At 46.5% G+C, this 25,636-nt stretch overlaps 1 pseudogene; it reads right to left on the bottom strand.

Moving 5' to 3' along the window:
- The window catches only part of LOC140389311 (lysosomal amino acid transporter 1 homolog), a 76,395-nt pseudogene that overhangs the window by 30,698 nt on the left and 20,061 nt on the right, over nt 1-25,636 (bottom strand).

Here is a 25,636-nt window from a genome sequence, read left to right as displayed (position 1 = left end):
GGAACGGGTCCAAGCGATTGAGCAACTCCAGGGTCTCAGCCTGGATGAGGGCGGCCATTTCGCGCGCATTTCGTGGACTCCCGCGCTTGTGCGCACCAAACGAGGGGATGGCGACGTCGCCCATTTAAAACGGCAATGCCCTGCCAAATATCGACAATGCCTAAGATGTGGCAGACTTGGCCGCTGTGCTGCCTTCTGCCGAGCAGCTCAGCCTGCCAATTCATATCGCTTCAGCCAGCCTTGCAGGAATGTCCGGGCAATTCAACTCATGGTCACCGAATCCGATGCGGACCTACCACACAGCAGTGACACCGAGGACCCGAAGGCGCCTTTTCGAGTCGGTGTTGTGACAAAAAACAGGCTGTCCCCGAAGCAAAGACACCAGCCGCTTTCGGTATACAGCATCGATCCAGGCGATGAGTGGTGTGCCACCCTGACGGTCAACCGGTCCCAAATACGATTCCGCCTGGACACTGGTGCCTCCGCCAATCTCATTGCGCAGTCTGACTTCCAAAGCCTTTGTGTCAAACCAGCCATCCTTCCATCAGCCTGCCAGCTATTAGATTACAATGGCAATGCCATTGATGCCAGCGGCTCATGCCAACTTGAAGTGACGCACAGGTCACGCAAAGCCATCCTTCCTTTTGAAATCGTGGACTCCTCGAAAGCCTCCCTGCTTGGCGTGCAGGCATGCAAGCTGTTGAACCTAGTTCAGAGAGTTCACTCTCTCTCTCCTGATGACACATCTGCCTTTCAGGACACAGACTCCAGGGTGCAGCTCGACGCCATCATCAACCAGCACCACAACGTCTTCGAAGGCATGGGCACCCTCCCATATACCTACAAGATCTTATTGAAACAGAATGCCATGCCTGTGGTGCACGCACCTCGCAGGGTCCCAGCACCCCTCAAGGACCGCCTCAAGCAGCAGCTGCAGGACCTCTAGGACCAAGGAGTAATTTCCAGAGTCACGGAACCAACCGACTGGGTCAGTTCCATGGTATGTGTAAAAAAGCCTTCCGGCGAATTGAGAATTTGCATTGATCCCAAGGATCTAAATCGCAATATCATGAGGGAGCATTATCCAATTCCCAAGCGCGAAGAAATCACACGCGAGATGGCTCGCGCCAAGCTCTTCACCAAACTCGACGCCTCAAAAGGATTTTGGCAAATCCAGCTCGACAAATCCAGCAGGAAACTGTGTACATTTAATACCCCCTTTGGCAGATATTGTTACAACAGGATGCCGTTTGGGATCATATCTGCTTCAGAAGTGTTCCATAGGATTATGGAACAAATGATGGAAGGCTTTGAAGGTGTTCATGTCTATGTCGACGACATAATCATTTGGTCCACCACTCCGCAGGAGCATGTCAGTCACCTCCAGCGCGTATTCAAATGCATACGTGAGCAGGGCCTCCGCCTCAACAGGGCCAAATGCTCTTTTGGTCAGATGGAACTCAAGTTCCTCGGGGACCACATCTCCCAGTTGGGTGTGCGGCCGGATGCGGACAAGGTGGCTGCTATCACAGCCATGAAAACGCCAGAGGACAAGAAGGCAGTCCTCCGATTTCTGGGCATGGTCAACTTTTTAGGGAAGTTCATCCCTAACCTCGCCGCTCATACCATGGCTCTCAGGAACCGGGTCAGGAAGACAACAGACTTCCAATGGCTCCCTGCCCACAAGCGCGAATGGAGAGACCTCAAAACCAAACTCACCACGGCCCCGGTCTTAGCTTTCTTTGATCCAGCAGAAGAGACCAAAATTTCGACCGATGCCAGCCAATCCGTCATTGGGCCAGTGCTCCTGCAACGCGATGAGGCCTCATCATGGGCCCCCGTTGCATATGCGCCACGCGGCATGACCCCCACGGAACAGCGCTACATGCAGATAGAAAAGGAGTGCCTGGGCCTTCTGATCGGTGTGGTTAAGTTTCACGATTATGCGTACAGACTTCCTCAATTCACCGGCGAGACCGACTATCGCCCGCTGGTCAATATAATACAGAAAGACTTGAACGACATGAACGACATGACGCCTCGCCTCCAGCGTATTCTTCTCAAGCTCCGGCAATACGACTTCCAGCTGGTATACACCCCAGGCAAAGACCTCATCATTGCTGCCGCTCTCTCCAGGGCAGTCAACACTCCATGTGACCCAGCGGGATTCGTCTGCCAGGTTGACGCCCATGTGGCCTTCGTGGCCTCCAATCTACCTGCCTCGGATGAACGCCTCGTCCAAATCCGCCGCAAGACAGCGGCTGACCCTTTGCTACAGCGTGTCATGCTCCACCTAACAGACGGGTGGCTCAAGGGCCAATGCCCGCAGTTCTATACGTCAGAGATGATCTGGCGGCAGTAGACGGGGTTCTTCTGAAACTGGACCGCATTGTCATCCCGCATAGCATGCGCCAGCTCGTCCTGGAACAGCTACACGAGGGCCATCTTGGCGTGGAAAAGTGCCACCGACGGGCCCGAGAGGCAGTGTACTGGCCCGGCTTCCAGCCGGCCCAACCACATGAGACCCAGCAGCCCCATGAGTTGGTCACGTCACCTTGGACCAAGGTGGGCATCGACCTGTTCCACGCACTGGGTAGAGACTATGTCCTGATTGTGGACTACTTTTCAAATTACCCGGAGGTGATACGGTTGCACGACATCACATCATCTGCAGTTATCCGTGCCTGTGTGGACACCTTTTCTCGACATGGCATCCCACTCACTGTGATGTCGAACAATGGCCCCTGCTTCGCAAGCCAGGAATGGTCCAGCTTTGCCAGGTGGTACAATTTTGCACATGTGACATCCAGCCCCCTGTATCCCCAATCCAATGGCAAAGCGGAGAAGGGCGTCCACATAGTCAAACGGCTCCTCTGCAAGGCTGCCGATGCTGGGTCCGATTTCTACCTCGCCATGCTGGGCTATCGCTCCGCCCCACTGTCCACTGGCCTGTCGCCAGCCCAGTTGCTCATGGGTCGTACCCTGAGGACGACGGTGCCGTCCATCCATGTCCCAGACCTCGACCACATTCCGGTCCTTCAACGGATGCAGCTGTCTCGTGCACAGCACAAGGCGGATCATGACTCCCGTGCAGCTGATCTCCCTGCTCTGGCTTCAGATGACAACGTCCGCATCCATCTTCCGGATGGTGGCTGGTCTGCAACCACTGTGGTCCTTCGGCAGGTGGCCCCCCGCTCGTTCCTGGTTCATCTACCAAATGGCTCCATTCTACGCCGCAATCGACGCGCCCTTGGTCTCGTTCCGCGCTCGCTACGTGATCCTCCACTGTCGCCTCGCCCTCCTGCTGACCCTGCCATGGACTATGCAGAGATCCCGGTCACTCTGCATCCTCCTCACTCTGACGCAGTCCAGCCCGCTCCTCAGCCGGCGGCTCCCGACCCACCCTTGAGGCGGTCAACCAGAATTCGTCGCCCACCTCAGAGACTTAATTTGTGAACTTTGTGGACTTATGGACTTTCTGATTTGTTCTGTTATTCCGTTTGATCGTTTACATGGTTTGTATATAGTGTTCATCTCATTATTCTTGCGACATACTGTTTTTCTGCACCAGGCACCTTCCCATGTAAATAGCTTAGTTCTCATGTACATAGAACATAGAACATAGAAAATACAGCACAGAACAGGCCCTTCGGCCCACGATGTTGTGCCGAACCTTTGTCCTAGATTAATCATAGATTATCATTGAATTTACAGTGCAGAAGGAGGCCATTCGGCCCTTTGAGTCTGCACCGGCTCTTGGAAAGAGCACCATACCCAAACTCAACACCTCCACCCAACACCAAGGGCAATTTGGACATTAAGGGCAATTTATCATTGGCCAATTCACCTAACCCGCACATCTTTGGACTGTGGGAGGAAACCGGAGCACCCGGAGGAAACCCATGCAGACACGGGGAGGACAGACAATGACCCAAGCCGGAATCGAACCTGGGACCATGGAGCTGTGAAGCAATTGCGCTATCCACAATGCTACCGTGCTGCCCTTAAGAACAAATAAATCTACACAATATCATTTTACTGTCATCCATGTACCTATCCAATAGCTGCTTGAAGGTCCCTAATGTTTCCGACTCAACTACTTCCACAGGCAGTGCATTCCATGCCCCCACTACTCTCTGGGTAAAGAACCTACCTCTGATATCCCTCCTATATCTTCCACCTTTCACCTTAAATTTATGTCCCCTTGTAATGGTGTGTTCCACCCGGGGAAAAAGTCTTTGACTGTCTACTCTATCTATTCCCCTGATCATCTTATAAACCTCTATCAAGTCGCCCCTCATCCTTCTCCGCTCTAATGAGAAAAGGCCTAGCACCCTCAACCTTTCCTCGTAAGACCTACTCTCCATTCCAGGCAACATCCTGGTAAATCTTCTTTGCACCTTTTCCAGAGCTTCCACATCCTTCCTAAAATGAGGCGACCAGAACTGTACACAGTACTCCAAATGTGGCCTTACCAAAGTTTTGTACAGCTGCATCATCACCTCACGGCTCTTAAATTCAATCCCTCTGTTAATGAACGCGAGCACACCATAGGCCTTCTTCACAGCTCTATCCACTTGAGTGGCAACTTTCAATAGTCCTGTAAATATTTTGCACACACGTAGTCAGGGACATTCTCACCATACACTATTTATTGCCACACAGGTACATTCTTTTATAAAAGGGGGGATGTCATAATATACACCAGTATATCATGGTGGAGACACACTGATGGACACACAGTGGGACCAATCAACAGACACAACACTACAGCCAATCACCAGTTAGAGCACACACACTATAAAGACAGGGGGCATCAGAGTTCCCACTGCAGCTTCCTAGTAGGACAGAGCTGACAGCACGCAGCACAGACATTCACCATGTGCTGAGTGCATCGACTGGTTAGGACAAGGCAAAGGTCTTTAGTTAAAGCTAGTATCGTGTTGACCCACAGTCAGAGCATGCTACAACAGTTAATGATTTAATAAAATAATGTTGCACTATTTCAAGTGTTGGTGACCTGTGTGTGTTCCACGGATCCAGGCAGGAAACGAGGTCGCAATTTGCTGGTATAAATGATGCCTTTCCCCACTGACAGAACCATTCCCCCCTTTTTAACATTGTTTCTACGAGGGCAGCACGGTGGTGCAGTGGTTAGCACTGCTGTCTCACGGCACCGAGGTCCTAGGTTCGATCCTGGCTCTGGGTCACTGTCCGTTTGGAGTTTTCACATTCTCCCAGTGTTTGCGTGGGTTTCGCCCCCACAACCCAAAGATGTGCAGGGTAGGTGGATTGGCCATGCTAAATTGCCCCTTAATTGGAAATAATGAATTGGGTACTCTAAATTAAAAAAAAAAGAAAATTGCTTCTATGGGGAAATTGTTTTCGACTTCCGACGTCTTAACTTATGACTCAGTTTCCAGTTATTCGCAAGTCCGAGACCTGCCTGTATAGCAACAATGTGTTATATTAATGGCTTATGTGAGGTAGCCCTTAACAGCTCATCAGTTGCAACAGTATCTAACTTATTGTGCCTGCAAGTGAGCAGCAACCAAACAAATAGCTACTAAGAATAAGTCCCTAGTTTACTTTGGCAGAAAAGAAATTGGTCAAAGAACAAAGAACATTCTGGCCAAGGTAATGGCGACGAGGATAGAGGACTGTGTCCCGGGGGTGGTCCATGAGGACCAAACTGGGTTTGTGAAGGGGAGACAGCTGAACACGAACATACGGAGGTTGCTAGGGGTAATGATGATGCCCCCGCCAGAGGGGGAAGCGGAGATAGTGGTGGCGATGGATGTCGAGAAAGCATTTGATAGAGTGGAGTGGGATTATCTGTGGGAGGTGCTGAGGAGATTTGGCTTTGGAGATGGGTATATCGGATGGGTACAGTTGCTGTATAGGGCACCGATGGCGAGTGTGGTTACGAATGGACGGGGGTCTGATTATTTCCGGCTTTACAGAGGGACGAGGCAGGGGTGTCCCCTGTCTCCGTTATTGTTTGCACTGGTGATTGAGCCCCTGGCCATAGCACTGAGGGGTTCCAGGAAGTGGAGGGGAGTGTTTAGGGGAGGAGAAGAACACCGGGTATCTTTGTATGCGGATGATTTGTTGTTGTATGCGGCGGACCCGGTGGAGGGGATGCCAGAGATAATGCGGATACTTGGGGAGTTTAGGGATTTTTCGGGGTATAAATTGAACATGGGGAAAAGTGAGTTGTTTGTGGTGCATCCGGGGGAGCAGAGCAGGGAAATAGAGGATTTACCGCTGAGGAAGGTAACAAGAGACTTCCGGTACTTGGGGATTCAGATAGCCAAGAATTGGGGAACCTTACACCGGCTTAATTTAACACGATTGGTGGAACAGATGGAGGAGGACTTCAAGAGATGGGATATGGTGTCCCTGTCACTGGCAGGTAGGGTGCAGGCGGTTAAAATGGTGGTTCGCCCGAGATTCCTCTTTGTGTTTCAGTGCCTCCCGGTGATGGTCACGAAGGCTTTTTTTAAGAGAATTGAGAAAAGCATTATGAGTTTTGTGTGGGCCGGGAAGACCCCGAGAGTGAGAAGGGGGTTCTTGCAGCGTAGTAGGGATAGGGGGGGGCTGGCACTACCGAGCCTAAATGATTATTACTGGGCAGCCAATATTTCAATGGTGTGTAAGTGGATGGGAGAAGGGGAGGGAGCGGCGTGGAAGAGATTGGAGAGGGCGTCCTGCAAGGGGACCAGCTTACAAGCAATGGTGACGGCACCGTTGCCGTTCTCACCGAAGAAATACACTACAAGCCCGGTGATGGTGGCAACATTAAAAATTTGGGGGCAGTGGAGACGGCATAGGGGAAGGACGGGAGCCTCGGTGCGGTCCCCGATAAGAAATAACCATAGGTTTGTTCCGGGGAGAATGGATGGGGGATTTGGAGCATGGCAAAGAGCTGGGGTAGTACAATTGAGAGATCTGTTCGTAGATGGGACGTTTGCGAGTCTGGGAGCGCTGACGGAAAAATATGGGTTGCCCCAAAGGAATGCATTTCGGTATATGCAACTGAGGGCTTTTGCAAGGCAACAGGTGAGGGAATTCCCGCAGCTCCCGACGCAGGAGGTGCAGGATAGAGTGATCTCAGAGACATGGGTGGGGGATGGTAGGGTGTCGGACATATACAGGGAAATGAGGGACGAGGGGGAGATTATGGTAGATGAGCTGAAAGGGAAATGGGAAGAAGAGCTGGGGGAGGAGATTGAGGAGGGGCTGTGGGCTGATGCCCTACGTAGGGTAAACTCGTCGTCCTCGTGTGCCAGGCTAAGCCTGATACAATTCAAGGTTCTACACAGGGCGCATATGACTGGAGCACGGCTCAGTAAATTTTTTGGGGTAGAGGATAGGTGTGGGAGATGCTCGAGATGCCCAGCAAACCACACCCACATGTTCTGGTCATGTCCGGCATTACAGGGGTTCTGGGTGGGGGTGGCGAAGGTGCTTTCGAAGGTGGTGGGGGTCCGGGTCGAGCCAAGCTGGGGGTTGGCTATATTCGGGGTTGCAGAAGAGCCAGGAGTGCAGGAGGCGAGAGAGGCTGATGTTTTGGCCTTTGCATCCCTAGTAGCCCGGCGCAGGATATTGCTTATGTGGACGGAAGCAAAACCCCCGGGCGTGGAGACCTGGATAAACGACATGGCAGGGTTTATAAAGTTAGAACGGATCAAGTTCGTATTAAGGGGTTTGGCTCAAGGGTTCACCAGGCGGTGGCAACCGTTCGTCAACTACCTCACAGAACGATAGAGGGAATGAAAAAGAAAGAAAGACAACAGCAGCAACCCAGGGGGGGCGGGGGGAGGTGGGGCGGGGGGGGGATCCGGGCGGGCTCTCAGGGATGTCATTGTATATGTATAGACATTTGTTATAGGTAATGTATATTGGACTGTTGGATTGTATCTTTGAAGAGTAACTATTTTTGACAAGGCAGTTGCCATTTAGTTTTGTTTTTGTTTCTGTTTATATATTATTTATTTATTTGTTTTAAACTGGCCACTGTTATTTATATTGCTTTATTGTTGTTTAAAAGAAAAACTATGTACTGTTATGTTTGGCCAAAAAAATCTTGAATAAAATATATTTAAAAAAAAGAACAAAGAACAGTACAGCGCAAGAACAGGCCCTTCGGCCCTCCAAGCCTGCCCCGATCACGTGTCCTATCTAGACCAACCGCCTGTATACTTCTATACCCCGTCTGTTCATGTGTCTATCTAGATAAGTCTTAAAGGTCATTAACATATCTGCCTCAACCACCTCACTTGGCAGTGCATTCCAGGCCACCACCACCCTCTGTGTAAAAAACTTCCCCCGCACATCTCCACTGAACCTTTCCCCCCTCACCTTGAACTTGTGCCCCCTTGTAATTACTACATTCAAGAAAACAGGTCTGAATTTTTCGCCAGGGAAGTTTGAAAATATATGTTAAAATTGGGTTTCTTCAAAGGAAGATTGCCTATCAATTGACAAAAATGATTTTGTTTCCATTTTATAGCTGGACGTTTTTTGCAAGTTGAAGAAAGAAAGTGGCATCAACTCAAACCGGGGTTTTTAAAATTATATGAACAATATCAGAGTACTGACCTGTGAAGCATTTTTGTTATAAATGATATACTTTAGGGAATATAAATGGGATAATTTGTGCAATAAAATGTGTTAAACTTTTACTCAATGGGGCTGATCACACCAAATTGCACAGGATATGAAATTTAGGATGGTCTAATTATGGAAACTGGAATCAGTTGGCTTCCAATACGTATTTGAAGTTAATCATACTGGGACACTTTAGAGAATTACAGTTCTGTTTTACATTAAACTTTGGCTGGAAGTTTCCAGCCCCGTTGTGGCGGGTTACCCCACGGTGGATGCAGCGAGCCAATCAAATCATTGACTTCAGCAGGTCTGGAAGATTCCACCAGTGGGAGGGGTCATAAACCCCCAGAAACCCACGCAGACACGGGGAGAACCTGCAGACTCCGCACAGGCAGTTACCCAAGCTGGGAATTGAACCTGAGACCCTGGCACTGTGAAGCAACAGTGCTAACCACTGTGCTACCATGCCGCCCACATGGGGAGGGGGTGAGGTAGACAGCACCCCAGAAGCTACATTGGCATGGGGCCAACATGCTCCACCTGGCCTGTAGTCATAAAGCATTGCATGGTGGACTAATGTGGATCAAATGGGACTTCGGCCTCTCATTAGGGCAGAAGTCCCACCCGTTGGAGCTGTTGGTTAATCGGATTGGCTGGTAGCTCCATCAGTCCTGGCAGCAGCAGGAAGGTGTCAGTGGCCGCAGACTGCATAACTGGAGAAGAAAGACCCCCAGTGCTTAGGATTCCTGGGCTTGGTAGATCTGGGGTCTTGGGTCACAAAGTTTTGGGTAGGTTTGGAAGAGGAATATGGAGTGGATTTAAGGGATGGAGTGGGTAGGAAGGAGGAGGGGTGTTCAACCTAAGGCGGGGCCACACTGATCGGCAAAGGGCATTTCCTGACGACCGACACACCCTCTTTCTTCCTGCCGTTTAAAGCGCTTGAGGTGAAAAGAAAAATTGCGCTTCCACCCTGTTGCCTGCTCCAAACATTTTATTGTGTGAGCAGTGTATTATCAGGGTCAATAGGCTTCCTAAAAAAACTAATTGACCCCCAATTGTTCATTTAAATATGGCAAGTTGGCCAGCTGTCAGTGGATGGCGGTAAGCTTGAAGGTGGGTGAGAAGGTGGTGGGATGGGAGCCCCCCCCACTCCACCTCAACCTCATGAAACCCACCCGCTGGAGGTATGGAGAATTCAGCCCTCTGTTCCAGGGGTATGGGACGAAGTCAGTGGGGTGTCAGAGTCAATCTGCATCACTGGTTTAGGTTGCTCAGCATGCTGGGGTAACAACATGTGAACTCTATTTGTCGGACAAAGGGTACGTATCATGTTATAGAGCTTTAGTGAAAAGAAAATATGCTTTTATTGGGAAGCTTGCTAAACTTTTAAGGATGAAAGGAAACAAGTGTTATTCTGATAGGATTAGATGAATAGGAGCAAGGAAATTCCTGTGGAGCTCGAACAAAGACCTGTTAGACTAAATAACCATTTCCCTGCACTGTACATTCGAAGCAAATGTTGCAGAAATGCAACATTTGGGTTATAGGAAGTGATCCAACAGCGATGGTGTGGTAAACCACTGTGTTCCTATATTAAGGGTTGTACGGTAGAACCTGTACTACAGGTTCACCTGGGCCCCTGCATGCTAGCTCCGCCCAGGAGCCGGGTTATAAATATGCGTGGCCTTCAGCTCGCAGCCATTTCGTCAGCTGCTGTAGGAGGCCACACTTCAGAGACTAATAAAGCCTCAGTTTGAATTCAACTTCGTCTCCAGCCAAATTGATTGTGTCTCAGAAGGTACGCCGGAAGGGCAGCTTGCCGCGGCACAGCGTGGGCTTTAAAACTAGGCGAGCCTGCTCCCAGGGTCTACCTGGCTCGCAACGCCTCTCGAGATTCAACGCATTCTCACGAAAAGTTGCGATGTGAATCCCCCCCACAATGGGCGGGATTACTTTTTAGCAAATCTGCATATCAGTGCGAAGCAGTAAGCCTCACTCTAATGTGCTGATTCCCGAGGTACCTGAGGCTTTGGGATTCAACTCCTTCACCTCAGAAATCTCAGACGAGTGTCGCTCAGCACTGATCCCCACTGCTCGGATCCTGCGTCTGTACGCAGGCTCTTGACCACCTGCGACCAGTTTGAACTGGCCTCGGGAGCCAAGGTAAACCGTGGCAAGAGCGAGGCCATGTTCTTTGGGAACTGGGCCGACCGGTCCTTTGTCCCCTTCACTGTCAGGTCAGATTACCTGAAGATGCTGGGGATATGGTTCGGAGCTGCTGGGGCGTGCACCAAAACCTGGAAGGAGCGCATAGCAAAGGCAAGGCAGAAACTGGGCTGGTGGGAGCAACGCTCCCTCTCCATTGCGGGCAAAACCCTGGTCATCAGGTGTGAGGTACTCTCGGTGCTACTGCACGTGGCGAAGGTCTGGCCCATAACCCGACCCTACGCCACAGCAGTCACCCGGGCCATCTTCAAATTCATCTGGAGATCCAAGATGGACCGTGTCCGAAGGGACACCATGTACAAACCTCTGGAGAAGGGAGGGCGGAATGTACCCAACGCCTCCCTCATCCTGTTGGCCACCTTTGTGTCCAGCTGCATCAAGCTGTGCGTGGACCCCCAGTATGCAAACACCAAGTGTCACTACATACTGAAGTTCTACCTGTCCCCGGTATTACGAAGGATGGGCCTGGCCTCATTGCCGCGGAACGCTCCAAGTAGTTGGACCGTACCGTACCACCTGTCCTTCGTGGAAAAGTTTTTGAAGAAAAACACCTTTGACCACAAGGCAATGAAGCAGTGGTCAGCATGTAATGTCCTCGAGGCCCTCAGGGAAAAGGAGACCGTGGAGGACGTTGGATGGTTCCCTGAGCAGACTGCCAGAGTCATCTGGCAGAACGCCTCATCACCAGAACTTTCAAACAAGCACCAAGACCTAGCTTGGCTGGTGGTGAGAAGGGCCCTCCCTGTCAGATTCTTCATGCACACGCGAAGGCTCTGCGCCAATGCACGCTGCCCTCGGAGTGGCTGTGGGGGAAATGAGACGGTCACACACCTCCTTGTGGAATGTGCCTTTGCAAAGAAGGTCTGGAGAGAGATGCAGTGGTATTTGTCAAGGTTTATCCCGAACAGATCTGTGACACAGGACTCTGTGCTCTACGGACTGTTTCCAGGGACACACACCGAGACAAATATCAACTGCTGCTGGAAGGTCATCAACTCGGTGAAAGATGCTCTTTGGTCTGCCCGACACTTGCTGATCTTGCAGTGCAAAGAATTGTCCTCGACCGAGTGTTGCAGACTGGCACATTCCAAGGGCCAGGACTAGGTGCTGAGGGACGCACTCAAGCTTGGGGCTGCTGCCGCCAAGGCGCAATGGGGAAAGACCACTGTGTAAGGTCTTTCCAGCAAATGTACACTAAGGGGCGGGTAACAGTGTAAACCCCCCTCGGTCTGGGCCACCAACACTCCAGTATATAAAACAAACATGACAATGTAAATATTTAAGAAGGAATTGTAATGTAAAGAGTGATATGTGTATAAGAATATCAAAATTGAATGGAAGAAAGTCAAGGCAATGTGTAGCTCTGACGGAAATGTACAGTCAAGACAATTCGAAATGCTCTGTAATGCTTATGATAAATTTTATGAATAAAGTATATTTTTTTGAATAAAAAAAACTGATCCCCACAAAAGGGGACTAGATGGAATGGCACTCTTGGGGGTCTCCTGGGGGATCAGATGCCTCCAACTGCATGTCCTTTGGGCAGGATGGTGCCCTTGGACTTCTGATGCCACCTTGGCAGTGCCACCTGGGTACAAGCCTGGCACTGCCCAAGTGGTATTGCCAGGTTGGCACTGCCAAGGTGCTATATCTTTGCACTGTGTGAATGGGCCAGGGTTGCCTTGCATGGGTGTTGAAGAGGGGGTGGGGCAGAGACCCTCCTATCTGTGTTCGGGCTGGGGCAAAGCTCAGGGATTGTTTTGGGGGCCTTGGAGAGCGGGACGCCATTTAAAAATGGCATCCCGATCTCTCGCTACAATGGGGAATTCCGGAAGCTCCCCACTGTACAAAACGGGGCTACCTGCGCCCCCCCCCGCTGCCATTCCCCATTCAGGCACCTTATTCAATGGGAGTCGCATTGAATAGCCATGTGTTTTTCAGGACTGCAAGTGCCGGGAAACACGCGGCTAAACGCGTTCACTAGGGGACTTTCTTCCCTTTTGTGAGAATCACGCAGACAGCGATATATATTCTTATAATGACCATGTCTTATCTGTAAATAAATAATGAACTAGTGAAGTCAGTGACAGCTGGGTTTAAGAGACACAGTGAGATCCCATTGTATAATGAAGAGCATTTATCATCACAATTAATACAAAAATCACCATTCAAATGAATCTCCAAATTAATTTAATGAACCAAGAAAATTGCTTCTTAGGAGAGGGCATAATGGTTTTCTACTGTGCTGTAACCATTTAATGGAGCACACATTTATCCAAATCTTTTGAATGAGCCTCTCAGTTGCAGGGTAAATATGGGTAAATACAGCAGTGCATGTCATAGGTCTGTGCCATACATTTTGATCTCAGCTGCCAAGCTGCAAATATTGTTTCAAACATTCCCTCAGTTAGCTTCATATAAACCACAGTTGTCTAGTTGCATACAAATCATTCCTCCAGTAGAATATTTTTCAGTCCATACACACATTTAAAAAGGGTGCATTTCATTATTAACCAAGTAGCGAAAAGAGGTCACTGAGATCCAAAATATATTCCTTAGCAACTCAGTCAAATATTTGGTCTAAGGTACCTGCCTAACAGCACAGTCTATAAAATAGGATCAAAGCAAAAGATCCATTTTCAGTTATTTTCACTTCAATTGTGTCTTCAACTTCATAGCTTTTCTGCATTGTTTAGGAGTCAACTTGTGCTGGTCACATGCACTCTTTCAATGTTGAATTACAACTAAATGTTCAAAAAGTTGCACCCTGCATCATGAGGCACAGATAGGATTCAAACAAGTTCATGTGCCAGGCACCTAACTTGCTAATATCTGATTTTCAAACTTAAGGAAAGCTCAGAAATGATACTGAAAGAAAATTTGTACTTTGTTCCATATGAAATAAATGCCCATACATTTTGAGAAGGAAATTACATAAATATTAAAATATTTGGCAGCTAGGACGCATTACACTGACAACTACTATCATGGTACAATTTGAGGAAAGGCTCTTTGTGGCAATGTCATTTGATGATGATAAGCAGGGAAATGAGTGCTGCTGAGTGCAGAACTCAAAGTCTCACAACTCATTTCAAACAGCTCGGATAACTTCAGCAGCGCAACTATTAGAAAAAAACTATAAGAAAAAAAGACAAGAGAAATAAGTCCTCACTTTGCAGATCCCAGGAACACTTGAGAGCAGGTTGTCTTCCTGCTCATCAGTAAGAGGTATGCGGTGTTGTCAAAGTACAAAAGGACAGAGGGGAATGGGAAAGTTCAGAAGGTCATGCGCCCATAAGAAAAAAAATGTAATTTAAAAGCTTTATTTGGAAGTTAAAACATTCTTTATCGTCTATTTTTTGAATCCTGTCCTTTAAGCATTGAGAGTGAAAGTCCTTGTTTGTCTATTTATTTGGATAAGTTATTGAGATGAACTTGTGTTCGAGATTGAATCAGTTCCATCTCAAGGTTACTCATTGGTATTTTTTAGTTTATTTTGCTGAATGCTCACAACGTAAAGAAAACAGGAAAGCAGGAGGCTCCTCCATGAACATTCTTTAGCATATTTATGTGTTTAAATTTTGTAATCGCAAATCTCAAATCTATGCTGAACATCATGTGCTACATCATGGTGCAAAGTGTTTGCCTTACCTGAATAAGCAGCTGATTGGTCAAGTAGCAACCAATAAAATTGGTGACGTCACCACAGCCCCAACAAAGCAGAAACCCTATTGATAATGCATGGTCAAACTTCACATTCTTGTAAGCCACAGACATTTGGCTAAAAAAAAATTCAAAGTGGATTAATACTATTTTAATTTTGTAATTTGAAAAAATATGTGTAACAAAGCACCCATTAACAGACCCAGAGGGGCTTCTTAAAAAACTGTAATGTCCTTTCAATAGATAATTTCTACAAATTTCTGCAGACATTAATAATTTCTGTAATACGTTTACTAAAACTTTACATACTATGTGCTTTCTTCTTTGTAATTTCTGACCAGTTTTTAACCTGTAATCAACATAAATTTCAAACTTCAATCCTCCATTCTCCTGTATGGTGGGTGAAGAAGTGAACAAGAGTGGTGCAATGAGTTCTATACACATACAGACTAAGTTTACATATAAAGAAATACTTAATTTAATTAGTATTCATTTTTCTCCACTAAATTTCTTGATCCTACTTCTCCTGAAAATGGGGACTCATGCTTCAGGATACAGTGTGTGAACCAAGCAATATCTAGGGATATATATTTTCCAATATGGGAGACATTAATGTGAATTTCAATCCAGTCTTCAGCACTTAACCAGGCATCTTCATTCCTGCAAGGTTTACTGGAAGACAAGCAGGCGTGAGAGCCCTGACTGACTAACCAGAACAGAGGTCAATTGCACAGCCATTGCAATCCCTGCTAGCATCAAATCGTGTCCATATAAAAGGATTGATTGGGAGCATTTACAGTCCTGCAGTGGGCAGGACCGGAAAATTCTAGCCGAAGAGTAGCACAGCATATTAGTAATAGCGATCAAAGCATACCAAGGGCTGGATTCTTCCGCCCCGCCTGCCGTAAGAACACCACGGGCGAGACTCCAACAGTGTAAAAATCCATTGACCTCGGGCAGGATTCTCCGGTTGCCGGGCAAACACGGCTGGAGAATCCCACCCTAAGGTTCAGGGTAAGGATTGAGAGTGATGTAAATTGGACAAAATCTAAGATACTAGGAAAGGGTAACCTATGAGGAAATGGGAATGGACCTAAATAAGATAAACTAGGAGCTAATCTTGAAAAACAGGGGTCAGTCTTTATAAGGATAATCAATAGAATTCAAGAGAAATACTTTTCACTAGAAGCAAAAAACAAACAACAACTGGTATTTATGTGGGGCCTTTAGCAAAATAAAACATCCCGAGGTGCTTCTCAGAGGGATTATAAAACAAGATATGCCATTCGGAGGCATTCGGACAGATGAGCTATAGACCAGTCAAATTAATATTGTGATAGGAAAGATTAAAACAAAAAACAAAATAAATTTTAAAAAGTCAGCATTGATTTAAAAGATTAGGTCACGCTTAATCAAACTGATAGAATTCTTTGAAGAGACAATGGAAAGTGTAGATAAAGGTAATGCATTAGAAGTCATATACTTGGATTTTCAAAAGGCTTTCCTAAGGTACCCTACACTGTAGACCCAACAGCATGCTCATGGCAATTTCTAGGGCATGTGGAGTCAGCAGAAAAACAGTAGAATGGATAGAAAATTAGTTAAAACATAAGCAGAAAGTCAGGATGAAAGGTAATCATTCAAATTGGAGTAGAAAGCAGTGCCCACAAGAATCAATGCTGTAGCTATTGTTATTCCTTTACATTAATGATTTGGACTTAGGAATAAGTAATGCGACATTTGCAAATGATATCAAACTGGAGAGTATAAGTGAGTGCAACCTAATACAAGAAGTAATTAGAAAACTTGCAGACTGGAAGCTAAGCAGCAAATGAAATGCAACACAGATAAAAGTGAGGAGTTTAAAAATATTTTTTTAGAGTACCCAATTATTTCTTTTTCCAATTAAGGGGCAATTTAGCGTGACCAATCCACCTAACTTGCACATATTTGTGGGGGTCAAACCCACATAGACATGGGGAGAATGTGCAAACTCCACACGGACAGTGACCCAGGGCCAGGATTCGAACCCGGGTCCTCAGCGCCGCAGTCCCAGTGCTAACCACCGCACCACGAGCCGCCCCAGGGTGAGGATTTTTACATTTCCCGGCTCCGCAGATGCGACCAGGGAGAAAGTGGACCAGAATTTCGAATTTTCGCTTTGAGATGGCAGTGTTCCCTGAGAATGGGGCTGGGTGACACTCACAAAAGTAAAGAGGATGCTGGATGTAGAGGCAGGCCAGAAGGAAGGACTTCCGCAGTGCTCTGGCACTGCATCAAACTTTTAAGAATAAAAATAAAAAACACCTCCAGCCCACACAACTGTCACCACCACACACACCATTTCCCAACAATGCCAACATAAGCCTACTTATGCCACCCAGCCCCCATTGTCCCTCATATCTTAAATGCTAACCTCTGCCCCTCTGTCCACCCCCATAGTCTTGTGTAGCCCATTTGCCAACTTAGAGGCAACTCATGCCAACCCATGTCCCTCCACCTACTACCCTTTGCCCTTACATCTACCATATCAATTCACCCAGTATCAACCACGGAAAGACCTCAGGACATTAGCTGTGATTAGATAAAATAGTTCTAAGTGTCTATTGCAGACTTTATTTTTTGTTGGACTCATTCATAGAAACCCATTTATTACATTTACATTCCTTTAATTACATTATCCCTTATAACAATAAACATGTTCAATTGCATAATCCCTTGTAAAAACAAGCATCAGAATTCATTGTTCCACTTCAAAGAGTCCATAGCTATTAAGAGCTGTCAATGAAACTGTGAAAGTGCTGGCACACTGCTGTGATAATGGCAGCTGGGATCAAGTGGATCCCTTGAAGAGTATAGGGTTTGTCGGAGTATAGTTAAGAGAGAAATTAGGAGGGCAAAAAGGGGACATGAGATTGTCTTGGCAGACAATCCAAAGAGCTTTTACAGATGCATAAAGGGTAAAAGGGTGACTAGGGAGAGGGTAGGGCCTCTCAAGGATAAACAAGGTCATCTATGTGCAGACCCTAAAGGGATGGGAGAGTTCCTAAATGAATATTTTGCATCAGTATTTACTGTTGAGAAAGGCACGAATGTTAGGGAAATTGGGGAAATAAAATATGATATCTTGAGGAGTGTACATATTACAGAGAAGGAGGTGCTGGAGATATTAAACCATATCAAGATAGATAAATCCCCGGGACCTGATGAATTGAATCCCAGGAATTTGTGGGAGGCTAGGGAGGAAATTGCCGGCCCCCTAGCTGAGATATTTGAATCATCGACAGCCACAAGAGAGGTGCCTGAAGATTGGAGGGTAGCAAATGATGTGCCCTTGTTTAAGAAGGGTTGTAAGGGATAAGCATGGGAACTACAGACCGGTTAGCCTTACTTCTGTAGTGGGTAAATTGTTAGAAGGTATTCTGAGGGACAGGATCTACAGACATTTAGACAGGCAAGGGCTAATTAGGGAAAGTCAGCAAGGCTTTGTAAGGGGATGTCTCACAAATTTGATTGAGATTTTTGAAGGGGTAACCAAGAAGGTAGATGAGGGCAGAGTGGTCAATGTTGTCTACATGGACTTTAGCAAGGCTGTTGATAAGGTACCACATGATAGGTTGTTGCAAAAGATTAAATTTTACAGAATCCAGGTTGAGGTAGCGAATGGGCGGTTGTGGAGTTTTTCAAACTGGAGGACTGTGACCAGCGGTGTGCCTCAGGGATCGGTGCTGAGTCCACTGTTATTTGTTATATATATTAATGATTTGGATGAGAATGTAGGTGGCATTGCTAGTTATTTGCAGATGACACCAAGATTGGTGGCACAGTGGATAGTGAAGAAGGTTATATAAGATTGCAACAGGATCTTGACCATTTGGGCCAGTGTGCCGATGAATGGCAGATGGAGTTCAATTTGGATAAATGTGAGGTGATGGATTTTGGTAGATCAAATCAGGGCAGGATCTACTCAGTTAATGGTAGGGAGTTGGGGAGAGTTACAGAACAATGAGATCTAGAAGTACAGGTCCATAGCTCCTGGAAAGTGGAGTCGCAGGTGGACAGGGTGGTGAAGAAAGTATTCAGCATGCGAGGTTTTATTGGTCAAAGTATTGAATACAGGGATTGGGATGTCTTGTTGAAGTTGTACACGACATAGGTAAAACCACACATGGAATACTGTGTTCAGTTCTGGTCACCCCATTATAGGAAGGATATTGTTAAACGCGAAAGAGTGCAGAAGAGATTTATGGCGGCATGTGGTCCAGTGGGTAGCACTGGGACTGCGGTGCTGAGGAACCGTGTTTGAATCCCAGCCCTGGGTCTCTGTCCGTGTGGAGTTTGCACATTCTCCCCATGCCTGCGTGGGTTTTGCCCCACAACCCAAAGATGTGCAGGTTAGGTGGAATGGCCACGTTAAATTGCCCCTTAATTGGAAATAAGTAAATAAATAATTGAGTACTCTAAATTTAGAAAAAAAAAGAAGAGATTTATGAGGATGCTACCAGAATTTGATGGTCTGTGTTATAAGGAGAGGCTGGATAGGCTGGGACTTTTCCCTGGAGCTTAGGAGGCTTAGGGGTGACCTTATAGAGGTCTATAAAATAATGAGGAGCATAGATAAGGTAGATAGTCAACATCTTTTCCCAAAGGTAGAGAAGCCTAGAACTAGAGAGCATCGGGTTTCGGTGAGAGGGGAGTGATACAAAAGAGACCAGAGAGGAAATTTCTTCACACAGAAGATGGTGAGCTTCTGGAACGAGCTGCCAGAGGCACTGGTAGAGGTAGGTACAATTTTTTCCTTTAAAAAACAGACAGTTACATGGGCAGGGTGGGTATAGAGGGATATGGGCCAAATGTAGGCAAGTGGGACTAGCTTAGTGATAGAAACTGGGCGGCATGAACAGGTTGGGCCAAAGGGCATGTTTCCATGCTGTAAACATCTATGACTCTATGACAGTTGTGAAATCAGTCATGCAGCATGAATCCAGTAATGGTAACCCAAACACTTATGTCAGCAGACAGAGTGAAATTGCAAGCAATCATTTTTCAAACTCACCAGAATAGTTAAAGGGCAGCAGTTTTAAATGCCATGACAACTTGACCGCTCACTTTGACACTTTTGACAGTTGTTTTGACAGTTTCAATGGGCTGATGCATTTTTTACACACATTCAAGTCTGGCTGGGTTTCTCAGTCTTGAGAAAATAAAGTTCGCCTTGAGAGGGTCCATGATGGCGTTCTCTCGGAGGTGGCAGCCATTCCTCGACTTTCTAGGAGAGCATTAAAATGTCAGCAGCATCAATCCGGGGGGGGGGGGGGGGGGAGGGAGGGGAAGGTGGGGAAATGTTTACTTACTGCATATTCTTTCTTTTTATAATGTTAACGTTCATCTTGTTTTGTTAAATGTTGTTAATGGTTATGTAAAAATGTTGTTTTGATAAAAACCTGAATAAAAATAATTTTTAAAAAAAAGTTTTCTTTTAGAATCCCAAAGGACACCTGACCTCTACAAAGAGCACGGGACACATCGCTAAAGGTGCCCTGGGAACATATACAAAGGGGTACTTTCCCTCTCCGAAAGGGAATCCTGGCTAGCCAAATGAATCGATGAAGTTCAGACCTACTCCTACGAGGTCTAATCAGCACACATCGTGTTTCAGACATCACTTACACCAAGAACACATATCAGTGGAGACAACTGTGGATTTCTATGGGCAGCTGCCTCTACAAAATGCACATGCATGACTCCTGCCCATTCCTGCCCTTCAAAAATGGTAGGTGCAGTGTTTTGGAACAGGACTTCTGGATTCTGCAATGACAGGGAAGCTCTCTCTCATTGTTAAGATCTATGCCATAGAGCGTTGGAAGTCCATTGTTCTGTGTTTTGGTGTAAAATAACAGCAAGCATTAATTTTCTGAAGGAGTGCTGTCTCAGCATGTCCATGCAACGGGTGCAATGTGCAACTTTCCAGAAGCTTGTTGGAGTTGCAAAGTTTACTGAACCTCCATTAGCAGCCATCTTAATAGTTCATCAGCGTCCATTTTTAAGTAAGTATAGACAGTTCCTGAGCTTCCATGGGAGCAGAGTCCATATTTAAAGTTACGAATTTGACTTGCCTGTTACTGGACATGGCAAAGGAATCAGCCCACCAGTACTTCCTCTGGATGGGCACTGTACATGCCTTGCTAGCAATGCTCACATGCCAAGGAAAGAAAAGAAGTTCTTTGATCAGAATTCTTCAACTCAGCTGGAATGCCAGACACAGCCTTCAAGCAAGTTGGAGCTTTGGCTCATTGTTCTAAAGCGTAACTAAAAGGATGCATCACCGGAACCTAAGTAATCATCATCTGGAATATTTATTTTTAATTGCTCCTGGATGAAAAGCTTGAATCAGATTAGGTTTTAATACACGAGAGCTACCTGATTTCATGCAGACTCTTACAACTTCAGGATGAAGCAAATTTAATTCAGATGGCAAGATGTTTCTTAATGGGACACACTCTGGCAATAGTGTCAGAATTTAACCGCAATGTAGTCTGATTAAATCAGATAAATCCATCAGAGTGACAGCAATGCTAGTCCCTGGTGTGATCAGGAACAGTTCTTCTGGTGAAGTGGGTAATATAGATGCCTATTAAACTACATCTGGCATGCGATGATGCCCTGGACAGCACTATAATTAATGAGTCTGACTCTTTCTTGTGATGGGAAACTCATCAATCAGCTGAAGGGACAATTATTATAAACATCTGTGGTCAAAGCTGGCACTTAAATGTAAATGTTAAAGTCATTCAGCTGTAAGTTTGTCGCACTACAAATTGCTATAAAGTTTCTTCTGAACTGTGATGGAAGAAATCCGAGCTCCATCACAAACTTTACCAAATGTCTTTGATGAGATGCAATTTGCACCCAACAAAGGCCTTGGCATTTACCCTAAAAATTCAACACTTCTAAATCTTTTTGTTCCTCTGTGTCTCAATGTTCTTTAAAGTATTGGAACTGTACTATCTTTAGTAGCCATTTGGAAGACTACTGAGAAATTGAAAATGAAAATCGCTTATCGTCATGAGTAGGCTTCAATGAAGTTACTGTGAAACGCCCCTAGTCGCCACATTCCGGCGCCTGTTCAGGGAGGCTGGTACAGGAATCGAACCGTGCTGCTGGCCTGCCTTGGTCTGCTTTAAAAGCCAGCGATTTAGCCCAGTGTGCTATTCAAATTCAGTCTGATGGAACAGGCTTGTCCAACACACGACCCTTGGGCCACAATCTGGCCTGCCAAGCCTCTGTGTCTGGCCCGCAGGCTCACTGTCCAACAGAAGGCCTGCAAGGAGCTGCTCCCCTAATCAGAGGCTGTTTCTCCCTGATGTTTGCTGCTGAGAGACTGAGTAGCAAATGTGGGTGGGAAACAGTCACTGATGGAAGAGCAGTGAGCAGTATGAAGGTGAGTGGTGTGGTAGTCACCACTGTTGTATATATCACATACGAGATGTAATACGGTAAGGCTCCTGTACTACAGGTACGGGGTTAGATCCCTGCCTGCTGGCTCCGCCCAGTAGGCGGAGTATAAATGTGTGTGCTCACCGAGCTGCAGCCATTTTGGCAGTAGCAGCAGGAGGCTACACATCTCTGCTTAATAAAGCCTCGATTACACTCTACTCTCGTCTCGTCGTACTTGATAGTGCATCAAGTGGCTTCTTTTTTTTTAGTTGTCACAGCTGGTGCTCTCTCTGTCTCTCCTGACTGGGAGAAGGGGCAATTTGGCATGGCTAATCCACCTAACTGCACATTTTAGGACTGTGGAAGAAAACCCGAGCACCCGGAGGTAATCCAAGCAAGACACGGGGAGAAAGTGCAATCTCCACCCAGTCACCCGAGGTTGGATTCAAACCCAGGTGCCTGGCAGTGTAAGGCAGCAGTGCTAACCACTGTGCCACTCTGCAATGTGCCACTGTGCCTCCCCAGATTGCTGAGTATGTTAATTCTGGAAAAGTAAATTCACTCACTGTCTGAATTACTCAGGTGGGTGATTCTAAGATAGAGGCAATGGAATGTTACACCCTGTCTCAGAGACAGACATTTGAAAGGAAGAAACCGTGCAAACGTGAGCACCATCTCCTGTAGAGATATTGGAAGCTGACTGTCATTTTAGCAGGAATTATATCCTGCAAATTATGCCCTAGGCTGGGGTTTGTGGATTTTCGCCTTCAAAGTGTACACAAAGGGCTGGGATTAAAAAGGCATTTGCAAAACCTGGTCTGTGCGGACGAGTGCTGGGTGCGTCATTGAGGATGAATCTCCTGGAATAAGATACCACAAACTTTGGGAGAAGGAAAGAAAGTAAATCACATTTGCATTTACATAGCACCTGTCATGACCTCTGGAGATCTCAAATATGATTAAATACTTTTGGAACAGTAGTCACTGTTGTAATATAGTCAATTTACCCACATTAAGCTCCCACAAATAGTAATGGCAAAACAACTAAAAAGGAATATGTGAACAGTGACACCTGTTCAAAGACACACAAATGAGAATGATGACTTTGTAAGATTAAAAAGCCTGTTGAAAAATAAAACATTTGACATCTAAACATGCATTAAGCATGAGAAGGTTACAGAACACCATTGCATATGAAGTAAATGATTAAACAGTTATTATGAACTTGGAGTGATGTAGTAACAATAGTGTGAATGACGGCAATGAATGAGGAAAAAGGATGTCAGGTACACTTCCAGAATGAGGCTGCAGAATAGGATCTGGACCCTTGTGTGATACTAAACTTTGAAACATTTTTTCTCTGCTTGGATGATGGCACACGTTGCTGTATGTGAAACCAATTGGGCCGAAGTAATGTTTTGGTGGGAATGGTTATTGACAAGGTAAAGAACTATATTTAGTGTAATTTTAAAGTCTGTATTTCATAATCTTAATCGCCTTTAATATGCTCAAGAGTTCTGAAACATGAATTTCCTCGAATCAAAAGTCTGGCTTTCTTCCCCCCTTTTTCCCGGTTTCCTTTCTCCCCTCCATTCCTAAAGATCACAATCCTTGCTGCCGTAGAGCTCCACACGCACTGGTATTCTCATACTTCACCCGTGATTGTTCTTCGTATGCCAACCTGCACAATGAATGTCAACAAGCCCTTAAATCATTGCACTCATTACAATGTGTCCTTCTCCATTTTACACAAGGACACGTCAGTAGAAGCTCAGTAAAAAGCAGAACTTTGGCTTCCTTTCGGAGTCACGATAGTAATGCTTGTTATTGTACACCCACCATTGCTCCAGATTAGCTGGACCAACACAGACAGATTATGTCTTATTTATTAACATTATATTTATCCATTAAGTCATTGTAAGAGGCAGCTCAAAACATTCTGCCATTTGTATTCAGAGGTGGGGAAATATGGAGTGACCTCGCAATTTCTTTTTAAAGGAACAGAGGTCTGATGAGGTGCTCACCCAGCCCATAATAGTGTGCTGGATACCTCCTTCCTCCCTTGCTCTACAAACTGCTTTTCCTCTTTGCTGCTTTTGCTCTATCTCCCTGTGACTCTACAGTCCGGGAGGGCTGGAACTGTAGGCCCCATGACAAGTAGTAAGTGATGCCATTCAGTGGTCTTTCAAAATCACGCCACACCTTCCAAATATCCAGCACCACTCCCTTCGGACTGAAAGAACTTTTGCCAAATCCTCCAACAACACAGTACTTCCACTAACTCTGAAACAGAAAAGATAGTCAAGAACACTTCACGTGATGAAAGTTGAATGATAATGCTGTTAAATAGCACTGCTGGTGTGGGGCCCCTGGTGCAGCTGAACGCATGGTCAACTACGCATGGTTTGAAAAGCGCATTAATAGGATCGGTAAGGTCCAAACAAGATAGTCAAGTGCCAACTCAGTGTTAGAAACTGTGGTGATTGGCCCTCTAAGGGCAACACAGCAAGGGTCACCTGGCCTGTGTGACCAATCGGGATGCAGAGTATGGAATCACGCCATAGCGTGAAAGGCTCCTCGGTAGAGACATTTTGGGAGCTAGCTACAGCCATGTGCAATTCTGATTAACAAATATCTTTTGTGTTCACGAATGAAATCGGTGAAAATGCATCTTTACAGAAACTGACTGGCATCATGATCTGCTGACTCTGGACACTTCTGGGGCATGGATGGGGCACCCACACTATTACCTGTCAAAATATGGTGATTGTTGGGGCTGGTGCTAGAAATCGTTGAGAACAAACAGCCGGCTATTTTTTTCTATCACTTGGTTCCTATGGCACTATGGAGCTACTATCCATATCCACAGGTCAGCATTTGACTATCATATAAAATAGGAGCAGGAGGAAGCCATTTTGCCCTTCGATCTTGCTCCGCCATTCATTATGATCATGGCTGATCATCCAACTCAATAGCCAATCCCACCTTCCCCCTATATCCTTTGATCCCCTTCGCCACAAGTGCTATGTGTAATTGTTTCTTGAAAACATACAGGGAAGGGCAGCAGGGTGGTGCAGTGGTTAGCATTGCTGCCTCACAGCGCCGAGGTCCCAGGTTCGATCCCGGCTCTGGGTCACTGTCCGTGTGGAGTTTGCACATTCTCCCCGTGTTTGCGTGGGTTTCGCCCCCACAACACAAAGATGTGCAGGATAGGTGGATTGATAACGCTAAAATTGCCCCTTAATTGGAAAAAATTAATTGGGTACTCGAAATTTAAAAAAATAAGAAAACATACAAGACGAGATTCTCCAATTCTGGGGCTATGTCCCCACACCAGCGTGGGAACGGTGGCAGGAAAACCGGCCCAAAATGGCCACCGATTCCCTGTTTTGTTGGAGATAGCAGGACGGCAGTGTAGAGCACCCCGCTCTAGTTGCTGATGTGCCCTGGAGAATTGCCGGATCCGTGGCCGCGCCTGTGCACGTGCGGATGCCGTTCAGTGACACAGCCCGCAAAATAGTCCCCCGCTTCAGCAGGCTCGTACGCCCTGGACCGCCCCACCACATTGCCCCCAACCCCGAATAATGTCCCCCCTACCCGCGGATCGGCCCTCCCCCGACTGTGGCAGGGCTGGACTGAGTCCGCAGCCATCACGCTGAGTTCCTTTTTTAAAAAAATATATATTTATTAAAGTTTT

The sequence above is a fragment of the Scyliorhinus torazame genome, chromosome 14 (assembly GCF_047496885.1).
Source record: "Scyliorhinus torazame isolate Kashiwa2021f chromosome 14, sScyTor2.1, whole genome shotgun sequence".
NCBI lineage: Eukaryota > Metazoa > Chordata > Chondrichthyes > Carcharhiniformes > Scyliorhinidae > Scyliorhinus > Scyliorhinus torazame.
Note: the sequence above shows the minus strand (reverse complement) of the source record. Positions and strands in the feature narration are given on the sequence as shown.